Source organism: Mirounga angustirostris, unplaced genomic scaffold (genome assembly GCF_029215605.1).
Source record: "Mirounga angustirostris isolate CCGP_5_RB_7025 unplaced genomic scaffold, mMirAng1.0.hap1 SCAF_4, whole genome shotgun sequence".
Classification (NCBI taxonomy): Eukaryota; Metazoa; Chordata; class Mammalia; order Carnivora; family Phocidae; genus Mirounga; species Mirounga angustirostris.
This window is the reverse complement of record NW_026991712.1, coordinates 106420753-106438626: the sequence shown is the minus strand read 5'-3', so window position 1 is coordinate 106438626 and position 17874 is coordinate 106420753. Positions and strand designations below refer to the sequence as shown.

The 17874-nt window shown below is 40.1% G+C and overlaps 1 protein-coding gene and 1 pseudogene across 7 annotated transcripts in view; one reads left to right on the top strand and one right to left on the bottom strand.

The window, feature by feature from the left end:
• CDC14A (cell division cycle 14A) overlaps positions 1 to 17874 on the top strand; it is a 182062-nt gene that overhangs the window by 35988 nt on the left and 128200 nt on the right. The gene's annotated exons all lie outside the window — the stretch shown is intronic.
• On the bottom strand, positions 11975 to 12072 carry LOC123860755 (U2 spliceosomal RNA; annotated as a pseudogene).

Sequence of the window (17874 nt, the reverse complement as noted above, 5' to 3'; positions counted from 1 at the left end):
TGGGTAGCTTGGATCTGGCAGTTGTATAGGTGTTTTTAAAAAAAGAATATCCAGAAAGAATATTTCTAGGGAAAAGAATATATAGTGGAAGATATTTATTTTTATTTATTTTATTTTATTTATTTTTTTAAGTAGGCTCCATGCCCAGTGTGGAGCTTGAACTTATAACCCTGAGATCAAGACCTGAGCTGAGATCAAGAGTTGGACATATAATGGACTGAGCCACCCGAGCGCCCCTATAGTGGAAGATGTGTTTTTTGTTTTTGTTTTTGTTTTTGCAAGAGAGAGGGGTGGGAGGGGCAGTGGGACTGGGAGAGAGAGAATCAGCCTTCATGCTGGGCTCAACCTCACAACCCTGAGATCAGGAAGAGTCAGATGCTTACCCTACTGAACCATCCAGGTGCCCCAGTATAGTGGAAGATTTTTAAAGACTGTCGAGGTGTTCCTCTTCTGCAAAAGAGGAAATCGTAGATTGCATGGGGGAGGGTTATTATTATTATTATTTTTACCAATCCATTTATTAATCTATACATGTGTTTGTGGTAGGCAAACCAAACATAAAGCCTGCATATATTACAGCTTCCCTAAGAACTGGACAAGACTTTCCCAAAATAATTTTGATTGGAAATTTTGTTCTCTGTAAGCACTAAAATGTAAATGTGAGTTCCACGTGAATGTGCTGCAGAGTTTTGGTGCGACTATTTCTAGAATTTTCTATATATACTGGGATTGGGCAAAAACTTGGAAGGCAGAAGCCATCGGGGCCAAAACTCATCTGTAACCTGTACTAGCTTTTTAGGGGCATGTGTGATATGCACTTAGGAATATGCTGGTCTAAAGGCAGGGGAGCGAGGCATCATTTCCCATCACCCTTGGGGAGGGTGTGCTTCTCTGAAGCCTGGAAGCACACTGCTGTGTGACCTTTCAACGGCCTCCTTCTGAAGATCTTGCCGGAAGGAGGCACCAGCTACTATACCTCACATTCTGCCACATCAAACCAAAGCTCTGGGGGAAAAAACCCAGAGGTGGCGTTGGAATGACCGTCAGATATTGGAGGGTGTAGGCTGAGAAGAGTGGCAGGCGGACAGCCTGACTGCAGCCTGGGGCCTTGTTTCCAGGGCTGAGATGTCCAGCTCTGCCCATCTTTTCTCCCCCCGATGTAGCTCCAATAAAGCCTGGGGCCATCCCTTGTGGTACTTTTCTTTCCCACTCTGTAGGCAGCATGGTATAATATCAAGAATCATGACTAAAAACATTTTTTCATCCTGAAGTGGCTCTGGAATGATGGGTAAACCACTTTATCTCTCTTCGCTTTATTTAGTTTCCTTATCTGTAAACTGATAGGGTTGGCTATAATGACCTCTAAGTTTCCTTCCAATTCTGAGGATACGAGGATTATCTGTAGTGCCAGACAGACTACCGCTTTTATTTTAAAAGTGTGCACGATGGGTTAGCCTGGTGGTGGGTATTTAGGAGGGCACATTCTGCATGGAGCACTGGGTGTTGTGCACAAACAATGAATCATGGAACACTTCATCTAAAACTAATGTTGTAATGTAAGGGGATTAACATAAGAATAAAAAAATTAAAAAAAAAAAAAATAAAAACAAATTAGTAAGAAAAAAAAAAAGTGTGCACGAAAAGCTGGCTGTTGGCGTGAAGGTTCAGCGAAGTGCTGGTAAGCTGAATTAAGCAGGCATGCTTATTTTTCACTTTGCGTTGATAATTATTACTCATTTGAAACTGATCATTGCCACCATGTTTAGAATATGGAGAGCCTGTACTAACCTTTGGATTCAAGCCATGTGAGCAAGCGTGTCTTTCCTGAGGGGTTTTGTGATGCCGCGTGAGCATGTTCCCCGGGAGTCCTCCGTCATAAGGGATTGCCATCAGGAAGAGGTCATCCGCTGCTCCCTCTCTCCTTCCTCTCTTCCCCACCCTCTCCTCTTCCCTCTCCTCTTTCCTTCTTAATGCCCGGCCTTCCCGTTTCTGGTGTCATCCTTTATTTCATCAATGGCACCTCTAGGGTTTTGAAAGGAAGCTCAGTCACAATAGGTGCACTGAGCTTGGATCTGCTGCAGAAGTTTCCACCACTTTAATGCAACCAAATGAAGGAAAAGCAGTCTCAGCAGGGTTGAAGAAGTGCTGAGGGCAGCACGAGCTTGCCTTACATGCTTGTTAACAGTCCAGAGAAGCCATGGAAAGTAATTATTCTTGTACCGTTTATTTCCTAATTGGTTTTCTTTTCCAATTTTGGGAGTGCATTTCCCAGAAAGCTTTTTGACACACTTAATAAAAATGAAAACCAAGAATTATATTCTTTCCTTAAAGAGAATTTGGTGCCTTACTTCGTGTTGTGTGTATGCATTTAATTGTTGGCACAAGTTTTGTAGGAAGAGAGTCAGTAATGTGCATTATATATACATCTCCATGAAGTTACACGTGTATTAAATGTTGCTATTTGGGTAAGCCAGAATCTTCTGGGGGAATCTTCCTATTATTAAGGTCAAATATCCAACTGTGTGTTTGTATCTCCACATTATGTCTCTAAATGATATCTCACACTTATTGTGGCAAAACAGAACTTTTTATTCCTTTTCTCTACGAAACTATTTATTGCCACAGTCGTTGCCTGTTCAGTAAATGGACTACCATCAGTGACTTGCTGAAACAAAGAATAGTAGTCATTTTCATTAACTCCTGTTTCCTCTTCCCATATTATACTCATCAGTAAGTTTGGTCAGCTCTGCTTCTAAAACATATATTGAGTCAGAATACTTCTTTCCATTTCTGTTGTTGTCCCCTAGCTCCAGCCATTGTCGCTGTTCACCTGGATGATCACCAGAGCATCGTACATTGTTTCCTTTTTACAGTCTTGCTTTTCTTTAATCACAGTTGCCACACAATTTTCAGAGTAATCTTATAAGAATATAAATTAGATCATTCATGGCCCTGTTTCAAATCTGTCAAGTGCTTGTTCACTGTTCTTGGCGTTAAATTCAACCTCCTTACCAATGCCAGTAAGATCCTCCCTGATCTGGCCCTGTCTACCTCTGTGTTCTCCTTGCTCAGGATGCCCCCATCACACTGGCCTTCTAACCATGAAAATCTCAAGCTTATTCCCACCAGAAGGCCTTGATATTTCTGTTCTCTCTGCCTGGAGTGTTTTTACCTAAAACCTTTGCCTTCCTGATTCCTTGTAATGTCACTTCCTCAGAGACATCTTTTCAAGTTTTACTCTGCTCCCCCCATCCCCAGTCACTCTCTAGTCCCTTGTTGCTTTGTTTTCTTTACAGCACTCTACTCTTAGAAATTATCTGATTGATTTATGTGTTTATTGTTTATTATCTCTTTCCTAGACCAGAGGGTAGGAATCTTGTCTGTTCTGTTCATTGCTGTGTCTGGGAGGCGATAAAACATTTAACAAGGAGTTAGGCCCAGCCATTCACCAGTTGAATTGGAAGCTGGTCACCATGGAGCCTTCCTGTTATGCTGAGTCATGGGGAAGTCCAGGGTGGGGGATGTCCCAGGGAAGAGATGAGGTGGCCGGTGTGGAGGGGCATGGGATACTGCAGACCGCAGTTACTTACCAACTGGTTTGGAACTATTTCAGTATTTCAACGCTGAGCATCAGCTTAGAACCGTGCCCTGCACATAGTAGGTGCTCCGTAAATATCTACACAATGAATGAATAATGCGAAGACAAAATATGGAAAAAGGAAGGAAGGTAACTTCCTTTAGGTAACTTCAGAGGGAAACTGAAAACGATCATATTGGACATAAAGTGTAAAGTGTTATCTTCCTCATTACCAGAACGTTGTGATCTTGACTGAGTCAACTATGGCCTTTACAGATGCAGAATCAAAGCAGAGATCACAGTCCAAGGGCAGTACCCACTATATAAAGTCACATCACTACCTTGCCTTTTTTCTGGACGAAATTTTTTTTCCAATTTTTAAAATTGTGGTAAAATACACACAATATAAAATTTATTGTCTTGCCATTTCTTTCTTTTTATTTCCTTATTTAATTTTTTAAATCTACTTTTTAAGGACTTTATTTATTTATTTGTCAGAGAGAGAGCACAAGAAAGGGGAGTGGCAGGCAGAGGGAGAAGCAGGGTCCCCGCTGAGCAGGGAGCCCGATGCGAGATTCGATCCCAGGACCCTGGGCTCATGACCTGAGCTGAAGGCAGATGCTTAACTGACTGAACCCAGGAGTCCCTTTAATTATTTTTTTAATTGAAGTATAATTGACATAACATTATATTACTTTCAGATGTACAATTTAATGATTTAATATTTATATATATTGAAAGATGATCACCATGATAAGTCCAGTTAACATTTGTCAGCATACGTAGTGACAAAAACATCTTTTTCCTTGTGATGAGTCTTAACCTCTTTCAGCATACAGCTCAGTAGCATTAGGTACATTCGTATTGTTCTGCAGCTATCATATCTTGCTTGTGAGTGTGACGTCTTGTGCCAAACACGCACGTACAGAGTCACGGCTTTGCCTGTGTTTTCTCCGTTAGATCAGGACTTTAAGTATGTCACACAAGCTTTTGTGTTTCTATTTTCTTATCTCTAAGTGGGGGAGAGCCTTTTTATGTTTTATCTCATAGAACTGTCATGAGTATTAAGAAGGAGATAAAATATAGAACACCATGTTCAGTAGGAAATCCACAAACCTGTCTCTGTGGGTGATTCTAAAGCCAGGGTTGCTAGAACAATGTGGCCACTGGAGATCACAGTGACCTGAACAGACAGATGATACGCACTGTTTCAGGGAAGTCCCTACTCAGGAAGTATCTCTTTATCCCTAAGCTGTGACATTATCCTTCTTGAGATGAAGGGCACAGGTTTTAAGTAGAGATCAACTTTGTTGGGAAGGTGTTTGCCTTCCAGGACAATACTCAGGGCAGTGCTGGAGTTGGGGGTCAGGATGCTTGGCTCATAGTGGTAACCACAGTACTCTGACATGAGTTTGAAGCAGATGGCCTGAAGATACTGTAAGCATGAAGTAATTAGGTTCTTGCTACATGCTTAAAGACCAAATCCTCACTAGTTACCATCTTGCTTTCAGTTCACAGAACTATGTTACAGAGGTCAAGGAGAATTTGGATCAGGCCCATGATACTGGAGGATTGGAAAAATAATATGTGTGAGAAGCTACAACAAATGTGATGGTTTAGCTTAGAAAATGAAGTTCAGAGTTAAAGTATTAAGATTCCTTTTTTCCCCCCAGATATGTGGAGGATGCTTAAACAGAGGCGGTAACCACAATGTATTTTCCTTAACCCACTTGTTAAGTCCTCACGTTGCTAAATAAGGGGTCTAATTATGGATTAACTGGACCTGGGCTGAGCCAGATGTCATGTCTGAATTAGAGATGACAAGGCTAAGGTTTGTAGACTTTGTAATCATGTCTGTGTCTGCTATTTATTCTGTAGACTACACTTAAAGCCTTAGTAGGTATATTCTACTTCTAAGTCTACTACTAATTGCAAAGAAGCCATTCTCCATCTGGCTTAATGGTTGAGAGCAGCGACATGAGCAGGGAGCCACAGGTTTGGCCTTGAATCTGCTTGGTAGTTTTATGTCTTGAGCTAGTTATTTAACTCATCCAAATTCACCAGTTTTTTTCATCTTTAAAATAGAGATAATAATATTCTAAGAAAATGTTGCAAAGGCATCTAAAATGTTAAACAACATCTTACCCACCTAACATAGTTGTGGTGAGGACTGCAGGAGGTCATGTTCATGCAGGTGTCCTGGGGCAGTGCCTGGCATTTTAAGCATTTAGGAATGGCTGGCAGCTCTAGGCAGAAAAGTTCTGTGGCCTTCCAGAAAGTTTTCTGAGCTATTGTCTTACCTCCCCTGAAGAGCTGAAGCCTGCTCCTCCTTTCCACCCCATTTTACACTTACACCCTTTCTTGGCTCAGTGACACTCAGATGGTTGTTAATCTGTTGATTGCTTAGGATAAATCACTGGAAGGTATGGTACGAAATTTTTTTTTTGTAGTTGTTATTTGCATTTTAAAGGAAGAAACTGTCCAAACCAAGCAAATTTCTCATTTTTGATTAGTGTATTCAGGCATTCTTTAGTTCAGTAAATATTTATTTAGCTCAGATGAGCTTGACCCAGTGACCCAGCGCTGCGGTGGGCTCTGGGGAATGCAAAAAGATGAAAAAGAGGAAAAAGAATGAATGCCTGGCTTAAAATGGGGGACAGATAAGTAATAAAAAATTGAGAAAAATGTGCAATAGGTGCCAAATTGGATAAATATAAATCGACAAGTGTTTTTCCAGCCCTTATTCATGAGGCCTTGTTCTGGGAGTTGAGGATGTAAGGTAAATAACTCTGTGCCTTCTGGGGAGGGTGTTTGGGGACCAGGGTCAAACCTGAGGGGAGGGAGGGATCAATGATGACCAACCCCAGTAGGCCAAGTTTGTGAAGGAATATTGGGGGGGGGGAGAACAGCATGGAGGGGAAGATGTTTCCTTGGTGGGAGGGTTGGGAAATGATTAAATATATTTTAAATATCTAGTTTGAAAGGGGATAATTCAGTGAATTTAATTAAGAAGTTTTTTTAATTAAAAAAGTGGCATAACCACATTATAGAAGAAAAGTAGGAAAATTCTCCTGCAGTGACATCATTCTAAACCTGAATAGTCACTGAAGTATAATTGCAACATAGTTTTGTCAGCCTTTTTTCACTTGGCCTCCATATGTTTTGCCTTTTTGCTACTTAGATGATGAAATAATATTCCATTTAGAGCACATACCATTGTTTGTTTAACATTTTAGATGCCTTTGCAACATTTTCTTAGAATGTGACAAATATCATTTGGCATTATAAATATTTTTTTTTCTGGATTTTTGTCTTTAGATCACCAGAGGTAGGATTAATAGATTTTAAAAATGTAAGCATTTAAAAAAAATATTTATTTATTTATTTGAGAGAGAGAGTGTGTGTGCACGTGGAGGGGAAGAGCAGAAGGAGAGAGAATCTCAGGCAGACTCCCCGCTGAGTGTGGAGTCCAATGTTGGACTCCATCCCATGATCCTTAGATCATGACCTGAGCCAAAATCAAGAGTCAGATATTTAACCCATTGAGCCACTCAGGTGCTCCTAAGCATTTTTTAGGTTCTTGGAGCATATTAACATACTTAAGCCAGTTTGTACTAAATTTGGCATTATGTGAACTAAATCTCCTGCGTCATATACCTTTGCATACTGGGTATAGACATTAAAAATCTAGAAATTTAATTAGTGAAAATGATACCTCATTGTTTTACTAATCATTTTTTGATTATTAATGAGACTTATTATTCCTGTATTTATTTGTAGGTTTATTAACTTTTGACTAGTTGGTGTTTTGAAAATCTGTTTCCTGTATTTGGACCATTAAAAGTTGAAAAGTATCAGTTTCTTCTTTCCTTTAAGAAAAGAATTCGGGGCACCTGAGTGGCTCAGTCAGTTGGGCGTCTGCCTTCGGCTCAGGTCATGATCCCAGGGTCCTGGGATCGAGCCCCGCATTGGACTCCCTGCTCGGCGGGAAGCCTGCTTCTCCCTCTCCCACTCCCACTCCCCCTGCTTGTGTTCCCTCTCTCGCCGTCTCTCTCTCTGTCAAATAAATAAATAAAATCTTAAAAAAAAGAAAAGAAAAAGAAAAGAATTCATTTCGGGGCTCCTGGGTGGCTCAGTCAGTTAAGTGTCCGACTGTTGATTTTGGCTCGGGTCATGATCTAGGGGATCATGAGATCGAAGGAGCTCTGAGTTGGGCTCTGCACTCAGTAGGGAGTCTGCTTGAGATTCTCTCTCTCCCTCTCCCTCTGCCCCTCCCCACCCCACACTTGCTCTCTCTCAAATAAATAAATAAATCTTAAAAAAAAAAAAGGAAAGAAGTCATTTCCCTGAATCTAATTTGTATCAATAGATGTAGACCTCTAGAAATCACACCCATCAGTCCAAGCTTCTGTAAGAAATTAAGAAGTCCATAAACCTTAAATTCTGTTACTTTTCAAAATGCTATGTTAATAAGTACTTACGTATATCTGAATACAAAGGAACTGCTGAAAATGGATCTATTGATTATTCAACGCCTAGTGGTCTACTGAATATACAGAAAATTATATTCAGGATAGTATTATTTAAAAGTGGTTCATGTATATGTGCTTAAACCACTGAAAAGTGGTAATCTAAGCCAACTAACTCTGAATTTGTTTTTGTTTTTATCATTTGGGACAAACATGTTAGTTTCCTTAATCTCTAATTCACAATTCATCTGTAAATTGCAATTTCAGAACTGCTTTAACTTGTCATCAAGAAGCTATAGGTTAAGCACATGTTTTCTAAAAACATAGGTGAAATCATCAAGAAAAATGTTGGTTCAGAATAATAAAGACATTTACCTTAAATATTTATTGAAACAGTAATAAAGCAGATGTCAGCTACTAGTGTTCTGTCAACCTCTGTGGCTTCTCAGTAAATCTAACAGCGTTTGCTTCTTCTGCTTATGGAAATTGTGGAGAGGAAGGGGGGTGTGGCACAAGGCTGGGGCAGGGCAGTTTCCTGTTTTGCAGTTCCTTCCTTTTACAGCTTGATAGGCAAGAATGCTTTTGTGGTATTGCCTTTAAATGGGCCAGACAGGCTTTTATCCCTGTAGGCTTGTATTTTTGGTGGTTTTAAAAACAGGTGAGGCTCCCTAAGGTCACACAGCATTTACAATTTCAAATTCCTTGAATTTGGAAATTCCGTTAGTCTTCAGCATCTAGGAGGAGCAATATTATCTTTTATTCCCGCCCCCCACTCCCCCTTTGCGTGTGACAATTAGCTGTGGTCTAGGAAAATTAGCTGTTTGCTTTTCTTTGGTGAAAGGTGTGTTTCTCAAGTTTAACTGAATAAATCTTTTCAGTATTTTTTTTTTCTATTCTCCTTTTGGCATCCTGATAATGACCTTCCTCTATGCTATAAATAAGCTCACAAATTTATATACACATACATATGTACACACACAACACACATACACACACATGCACACGCTGTATTTAGTACTATAAATTTAAGTGCTGATACATTATGCTTACAGCACAAATTTTTGAATCTTAGTAGCCTTGAAAAGACATACTTTCTCTGTGACAAAACTTACGTCCATTTGTTGCACTTATATACTGAATAAAAGGGATGTACTTTTTCACTGCTTGGAATTGTGTATTTACTTGTTTATTATCTTTCCCTTTAAGGGAAGGAACTTTGTTTTGTACCTCACAGTAGCTCCAGCATGTAGAACATTGTGGGACATACCCTAAGTGCTCAGTAAATATTTGTGGCACGAATGGCTGAATGTTTAATAAATAAATATTAATAACATTGATATAAACATTGATAAATAAAAGTTAATCTTCCACAATTCTTGAAAGTTTAATATGGAATAATTTAAAAGCTGTAGTACTTGAAAATAAATTTTGAAGTCAGGACTAATTGTAAAAGTAATAGCAAGAGGGGCGCCTGGGTGGTTCAGTTGTTAAGCGTCTGCCTTCGGCTCGGGTCGTGATCCCAGGGTCCTGGGGTCGAGCCCCGCGTCGGGCTCCCTGCTCCGTGGGAAGCCTGCTTCTCCCTCTCCCACGCCCCCTGCTTGTGTTCCCTCTCTCGCTGTGTCTCTCTTTGTCAAATAAATAAATAAAATCTTTAAAAAAAAGATTTAAAAAAATAATAGCAAGAATCATAGTGTCTTAAGGTATTATTTTCTACTTTTAAAGTTACTGAGTAAGACAAAATGTCTTATGTAACTGCAATTTTAGAACTGAAATGGGCTTTGTTAATATACAAGCATTTGAAATCAGTATTATGGATGAGAGTCTTAATTTTGGCCTCAGAATTTTTTGTTTTTCTCAATAGGGGAAAAACCTTATACGTTATACATTTGTTGCTAACGAATGTCAGTAATTTTTTTTAACAGCTGTCCTTGCAATTTTATGATAATTTTCAGTAAGAAGTAACCCAAAAGCTTAAAGGAAGAATACTAGAAAACTTTTTAATCAGAGTTGGATCTTTAAAAATTTAAACTGGATGCATTTTTTTATGGAAAAAAAATTAAAAAGAGGTACCCGAGGCCTTGAAGAGATTGCCTGTTATCAGAGTGTCACTTGAAATGTATTTGTAATGCCTGATGTGAGTGCAGGTGATCGGCCCATCTGGGTTAGTCTGCAATTAACACGTCATATATATGTTTGCCTGGGCCTCACCTGGCAATTACATGTTTCAGAGCTGTCTCTGTTCAGTTTTATACGAATGTCTGGACAGAACAGACTCACATTTAGATGTATCCCTAGTGAAGCACTATAAGTTCCTACTCAATGAGATATTTATGAGAATATATACAGAATTATATATATATATATAGAATATATGCATATATAGAATAGAATATATGCAGAATATATACCTCTGGAGGTAATACATCCAAGTTTTATGCAAAATGAAGTTATTTGGCTGCTAAAGAACTGCCATGGTGATTTCCACCTTGGTAAAAATCGATATTGAATCCATTTGATTGTGTTTATTGATTGTGTTTATTGTTTTTGCTATTGTTTATTGTTTATTGTGTCTATTGTCTAAAAATAAATGTATGTTAATTTAGAAAAGTAGACTCACTTTTGCAGAACCCTTAAGGTACCTCTACAAGAAATTCACTAGGAAAAACTCTGCTGCAGTCCTGCTTTCTCATGTTTCAGTCGGAGAATCTGAGCCCAGAGAGACCACATACCTTGCCCAAGGTCAAATTCAGTTAGTGAGAGACTAGAACCCAAATCCCCAAGTTCCTAGTTGGAGCTTCATCCATTCACAGCATATAACTGAGCAGTGCTAGTCTTAGAATAATGCTACATCTAAACCAGAATATTCTGCAGAAGATTCAAAATCGCATGTAGTGTGGAAGGGCAGGGTTTTCCAGTTACAAAGCAGTGTTTCACTCACTCATGCAGTTTCTTTTCCAGGTAGCTTCTGAGATTTAATTCTGGCTAACGGGGCTAACACCCCAAATACCTTTATGTACCAGCCAGATGCAGTGGCAATTCTGCTCACACTTGCTTTGGTGATGTCCATGGATTGCTTAGAGTAAGTCTGAGTGTCAGAAGTGATAGGAGAACAGGAGAACCAAGGAATGACATGAAGCAGTTTAGACCGGATCTCAGGACAGGGCTTTCCAAGCTTCTTTCACTATAAACCACAGTAAGAACCATATTTCACACTGCCCCTTAGTACACACACTCACACACACACACCATTCACATGTATAACTGAAACAAAATGTTCATGAAACAATTCTTCCTTTACAATAGGTGAGGTATACTGACATTTTATATTCTGCCCTATTTTATGAAAAAAAAAATCTTTACCCTATTAAACTGATTTTGCTACTCAATAATGGGTAGTTACCTGCAGTTTGCAAGACACAGCCATTGCAGAATCTGCTTACTATGCTTCAATCTAAAATATATTTGCATATTTTTTAGGGTATCAGTTTTGGCACGGAATACACAGGGGATTGTTTGGCCCATCTGGGTTAGCCCACGATTAAACATGAACAACCTGAGGAAAATGGAAAGTGTTCTGAACTCTTCAAAAAGCTCCTCTGTCTAAATATCAAGATGTCTAGCTGGCCTCCACATGATATTGACTCAGTTGATACTTGATGGCTGGGAAAAGCTGAGTTTGTTTAAAACCTCAAGTAATGCAATCTGTCTTTTCTTATCTCACTTTCATTTGAATCACTATGTTTCCCTCAAGCGCCTATGCATCCCCTTCTTCCTGGCAGCCAAAATGTACCTTTATTCACTTGTGATAACCTTGAATGAGAGAAGCCTGTGCTTGGGTCAGCACTGGGGGACCTGGGGAGCCAGCGCTGAGCCGGTTTCTGAGTCTGTTATGGGACTGCTTCGTTCAGTGTGGTTTCTATATTCATGCTGATGGTACGTGATGCCCTATGCACTTTGTGACATCTAATATTAAACTGATAAGAACAGATACTACACTTGATCTTAGCCAAAAGGCCGAGAAGCTATGTGTGACATCTAATCTTAAACCTTAGGTTTATAAGAGTTTTTGAATGCATAATTTTAATCTATGTAAGTTTCATTTCACGAAATCTCTTCTGTTTGATATAGTGAGTAAAATAGTAGCCTTTTCCCCATTGTGGACAGTGAATTGAAATAAAAAGCCCTCTCCATATGTATTTTCTGAAATTTTAAATAAAGGAGGAGCTAACTGGAGCTCCTGGTGAGGTTGCTGTGTGTTGGGTTATTCCTAAGACCTTTAGTGCCCAAAACATGGTGACCGTGTGAGTAAACTTAGCCATGCCCATGTCAGCTACTAGGTTCCTCTGTTAGCGCCACTCTGCCCTGTGTGTCTTTCTTAGTTCTCTTCTTTATTGCTCCTCTGCCCCAGCCTTGCGTCCCCTGTGCCCACCCTCCTCACCGCCCCATGACAAATGCTTGTAGGGCCCCTGAGTTTTCATTATGGAAAACCAAACTTTTATAATGAGGACTGAAAGCCAGGGATGTAGTTAGCAAATTCACAGTTAATCAAAGAGAATAGTGGGAGGACTAGGAAACTGTTACCTCAGTCTGAAAGAACTGTTTGGAGTTGGTGCAGTACCTCAGAGCATTATCGAATAGGGGAGTGACATTCGTGGTTCATAGTTTCAAATTAATGAGTAGACAGACAAGCCTTTCCATGTGAAGATACGTACTGTGGGATGAATCAGACATTACACTTATGTTGAGAGGTGGTGTGTGAGTCATTTAGTGGGGCTTGCTTTGGGAAATTTCTAAGTAATAAGAGAAAACCACAATTCCCTTCTCAGAGAAACCTTTCCTGATGTTTTCTCCATAATTTGTTTGCCTACTCCTCCCCTATCCTCCCCACCCCCCGGTTGTTTATTTTGTCATTTCTTATTATTTGACCCAGACCGTGGCTTAATGCTAGCGTTTTTTTTGTTTGTTTTTTTTTTTTTACCTCGTCTTACAGTTGATTATGTGCCGTATCAACTGCTAGAATAAGCTCCTTGCAATCACTTGCTTTGCCATCTGTCTTCCACTAGAGTGAGCTCCTTGAGGGAAGGGATGACTCTTCCTCGTGTTTGTATCCCCAGTGCCTAGCATAGAGCCTAGCTCTTGTTTTAAGGAATAGAGGAATGAGTGAAGTATGAGACAGCCCTGGAGGGGATTCAGATTTCCAATGGTGACTGATCTCATGTTAATAGCATGTTTGAAATGATGCAGATGGACTCCATACCTGGGGTCTACATCACACCACTCCTACCCCCAGCTCCTGGCCTTGACTTCTGTCACCGGGGTCTTGGCTGTAATGCTTTAATTTGAAATCAACTGCTTGTTAAAAGCTATGGGAATGGACCCATCCTGTACAAAGAATTGATGGATATGCTGTAACTCTTCTAATAGCATCTTCTATTGTCTGCCTTGGAATTGGGGACACTTAAAATCCCACTAGTTGAATGTGATAAAATATTTCTGTTCCCTTCAGAAATGTCTGAAATTCTGAGAAAATTCTCAGTGTCTGCCAGTGAGTAGTAGTTTTGACAGCAAGCTACATCTTTTACCTGGAGCCACATTTTAAGTTTTATTCTTTTCCTGGAAACACATCTGTGAAATAATGGAAAGAGTGACAAAATGGGATTAAAACCGTTTCTAAAATCATTTTGTTTGCTTGTTTCCAAGTCAGATGTATGAATTAAAAACCAACCACATCCACTTTAGGATATCCTGGCATTAGGCTATGCCATTATCAGCAGAGAGTTAAAAAAAAGATATTAGATACTACATTTTATACATGTGTACTCACTGATGACAATATTTTCCTTCTGAATTCATGGAAGAGGAAGTCAGATTTAAGTTGTTGATTAAGATCCTTCTATTACAACAAGGAATTTTGGGACTGACCCAGAATGTGGGCCACTAGACTCTTTGTATAAACTCTATTTTACTTTTTTAAAGGAATATTGGTTGACCTAGATCTGAAGTTAAGTACAAAGACTGTAGGATGGGATTCTGGCTTTTACTGTATCTACCATAGCAATTCAGGGACTAATTTCTCCTCTGAAGAATTAATTGCTGCAGTGGAGCTGTGTATAGTACAGTGATTTTGCCCTAAGTTACAGAAGCAGACAGATCTGAGAGAGAGGTCCTCTCTTTGCCCTGCCTGCCCACCCCTACCCTTCGCCGCTCCTCCTCTTTACCGCGCTAGGAAACCCAGAGAAATTAAGGAACTGGACCCAAGAGGAAGAACAGGGAGGACCCAGAACCCCTCTACTTTTAGCATTCCAGTTCTTCTTCCTCTGTTAGTTAGCAGTCCCCAGCTTATTGAGACGCCCAGAGTCTCGGTTAGCGCCACTGTGTGAAATAACAAGTTGCCCGTTTTCTTACACTTTGCCCTTGGCTTCCTTTAGGGCTGTTACTCATCTACCACTCCTAGTTATCTCTGCGTGGCTCTCCTTTATCTTTGTGTTTTCCCTGCTACTTCCACCTCTTTTTGCTCCCTCCGTTTCTGATCACTTCTCTCCTGTTGCTTTGTTTCCTTCCTTTCCCCGCTCCTTTCTTCATTGGCTCCTGTGTAGAATAGCAGTATTGTCATACTTTGAGTTTTTTGGTTACATGTCACAGAATCTGGCTCTGACTTGCTCACGCTTAAAACTTGAATTTTTATGATTTTCCTGGTAGCTTAGTCGAAAGAGGGAAGTAGAGGGCTCCTGTAGCCTTCATTGTTTAATAAGCACTCTCTACTCATCTTTTTTTTTTTTTCCTAAAGATTTTATTTATTGATTTGACAGAGAGAGCAGGAACACAAGCAGGGGGAGTGGGAGAGGGAGAAGCAGGCTTCCTGCCGAGCAGGAAGCCCAATGTGGGACTCGATCCCAGGACCCTGGGATCATGACCTGAGCCGAAGGCAGACGCTTGACTGAGCCACCCAGGCGTCCCCCCTGGCTTCTCTTAGAAGATATGAAGTAATGTAGAAGTGATACTCCTGAGGCTAGGAATATATTTGACTTGTTCTTGGTGTTATCTATGGTGCCTGGTACCAGTAATTCTTTACTGAATGAAGAAATGAATCACCTGTGTGTAAAACTGTGGCAAATTCTCTGCTCATCTCCTTCTTTTCCTTTCTTCTCCTTCCTTGTTTTTCTTACTACAAGTATATCTGTCCTCGAGTCTTGCTGCTGATCAAGACAGGGTGAGAAATCACTGACCAGGGTGAAGTGGGGGGATGACTTTCTGGAAGTAGTGAGGTTTAGCTACAGCAGTGAGCTGGAAAGGGAGGGAAATTTCCAGTAACTGCAGGGTAGGTGGATAGACTTCCTATATGTTATATATATTGGCTATGCATGCAATAGATCTGTTGGTTGGATTTTTTTTTTTTAAAGATTTTATTTATTTATTTATCTGACAGAGAGACACACAGTGAGAGAGGGAACACAAGCAGGGGGAGTGGGAGAGGGAGAAGCAGGCTTCCCGCCAAGCAGGGAGCCCGATGTGGGGCTCCTGATGCGGGGCTCGATCCCAGGACCCTGGGATCATGACCCGAGCAGAGGGTAGACGCTTAACGACTGAGCCACCCAGGCGCCCCTGTTGGTTGGATTTAAGTTACTTTTATTTAAGGTGGAATTGCCTTCACTTGTTTCAGTTGTACTGTTTGTGGAATTAATAAACTTTTAGGGAACATGGTTACTTCTTTAAAAAGTCTATACACAGGGCGCCTGGGTGGCTCAGTTTGGTTAAGCGACTGCCTTCGGCTCAGGTCATGATCCTGGAGTCCCTGGATCGAGTCCCACGTTGGGCTCCCTACTCAGCAGGGAGTCTGCCTCTCTCTCTGACCCTCCCCCCTCTCATGCTCTCTATCTCATTCTCTCTCAAATAAATAAATACAATCTTTAAAAAAAAAAAAACAAACGTCTATACACATTTCAGAATGATTCATTCCATTATGTTCCTGAAGGACAGTTCTGTCATGTGGCATATTTTTGAACAGGTTGGGCTAATGCACAGTAACATGGCCCTGGAATGCTTTCTGCAAACACCTGACTGATGGGCAAAGCTCTTGTTTCTCCCGCTTTCTCTAAGCAACAAATCTTTGTAAATACTGGAAAAGAACAACCAGTTCCTTGTTTGTGTTCATTGTTGGTTTTCTATTCTTGAGTCAATTCAAAGAACAGTAGTTACAAGTTACTATGAGATTCTAGATCTGAGATTTAGTTCATGTGCTATGTGGATTCTGTCTTCAATTTGGAAAAGAATAAGATGACTATATTCGAAAAGGCTTCTTTTTTTGTTCCTCAGGTGCTTGTTCTAGTTGCTAAAATGAATACATTTAATTGTCTGGTCTACCTCCTTCCTCTGCCTAAGCTGCTGTAAGTTGCTTTCCCACCCTGGTTGGGTTCCATTCCTGGAGAGTTTGGCAATCTGTGTTTGTCCAGAAAGTTTCTGACTTTCCTCATCCACATTTCTTCCCAATTATCTCCTTTTGTTTACAGCAAGAAAATCTTTCTCCTCTCGTTATTTGTCACGCCTCCTTTTGCCTCTGACTTGGACTCAGTCCTAATCATAATGCCAAATATTGGGGAAAGTTCTGCATTTTGAAGTGGAATTAGATATATTAAAGTACCAATCCAAACATTTGAAATAATTCACAGTTCACTTTAAAGTCATTCTCAACATGTGCATTGGTTTCCTCGTGTTTTTATTTTTCTAATCTAGGCTTTCCTCAAGTATTCTTAGCATTGAGGGAAGAGAATTTAAAAAGTAAACATGCCTCTTTAATTTAAGTATTTTGTTTCAGTTTTTAGTTTTTGAAATCATGTTTTCCACCAAATTTTATTTTAGATGTATGATTTTAATGATAAAGTGGACTCTATAATCATTTTTGGACTAGCCTAAGAGACTGACAACCATAAGATTTTAACTTTGGGAAACTATTTCCAAAGATCTCAATATTAGCCTTTACAAATACACTTTTAGAATATAATTCATCTGCAAGTTAAAGACATTCTATAATTGGTTATAGGTGTTAAGAGAATTCAAACACTGATGCTTGGTCTGTTGTGGATCTGTCATCTGTATCTTCATCATAAATGAAGTTACGGTCTTTGCCTTCTAAGCTCGATCAAATTCTTGGCTTAAAGAACATACCACCTTTCTTTTGCTTTTCTTTCTTTCTTTCTTTTTTTTTTTTTAAAGATTTTATTTATTTATTTGAGACAGAGAGAATGAGAGAGAGAGAGCACATGAGAGGGGGGAGGGTCAGAGGCAGAAGCAGGCTCCCCGCCGAGCAGGGAGCCCGATGCGGGACTCGATCCCGGGACTCCAGGATCATGACCTGAGCCGAAGGCAGTCGCTTAACCAACTGAGCCACCCAGGCGCCCTTGCTTTTCTTTCTTAATTTGCGAGGTTTTATGACATAAAATTCATACTATATCCAGAAGTAATCAGTGAAACTCAGCATGAGGAATTTTTGACATGGAACCATTCCATTTGAGAGCATTATTCAAGTAATATTCTGGAGTGAGTCTGTTTTTGTGTTTCATATAGGGACTGGCTTCTGACGATGAATGATGGATGATATACAGGGTTATGTTTACCTGTGCGTCGTAATATAACAGCATTATACTCTTGTGTGAGACTAGGGACTCAGGTTTTCTTGGGACCAAATATTTTTTCCTTTTCCCCCTTAAAAGGGGCTCTTTAGACGTCTGCGTGCTGAGCACTTGGCTTAGTGTTTCCTTGGTTTGCTTTAATAAGGGGCTGTGCTAGTTCAGTGAGATAAAGCAGCTCGGCAGTGTCTGTGCTGGAACGTGA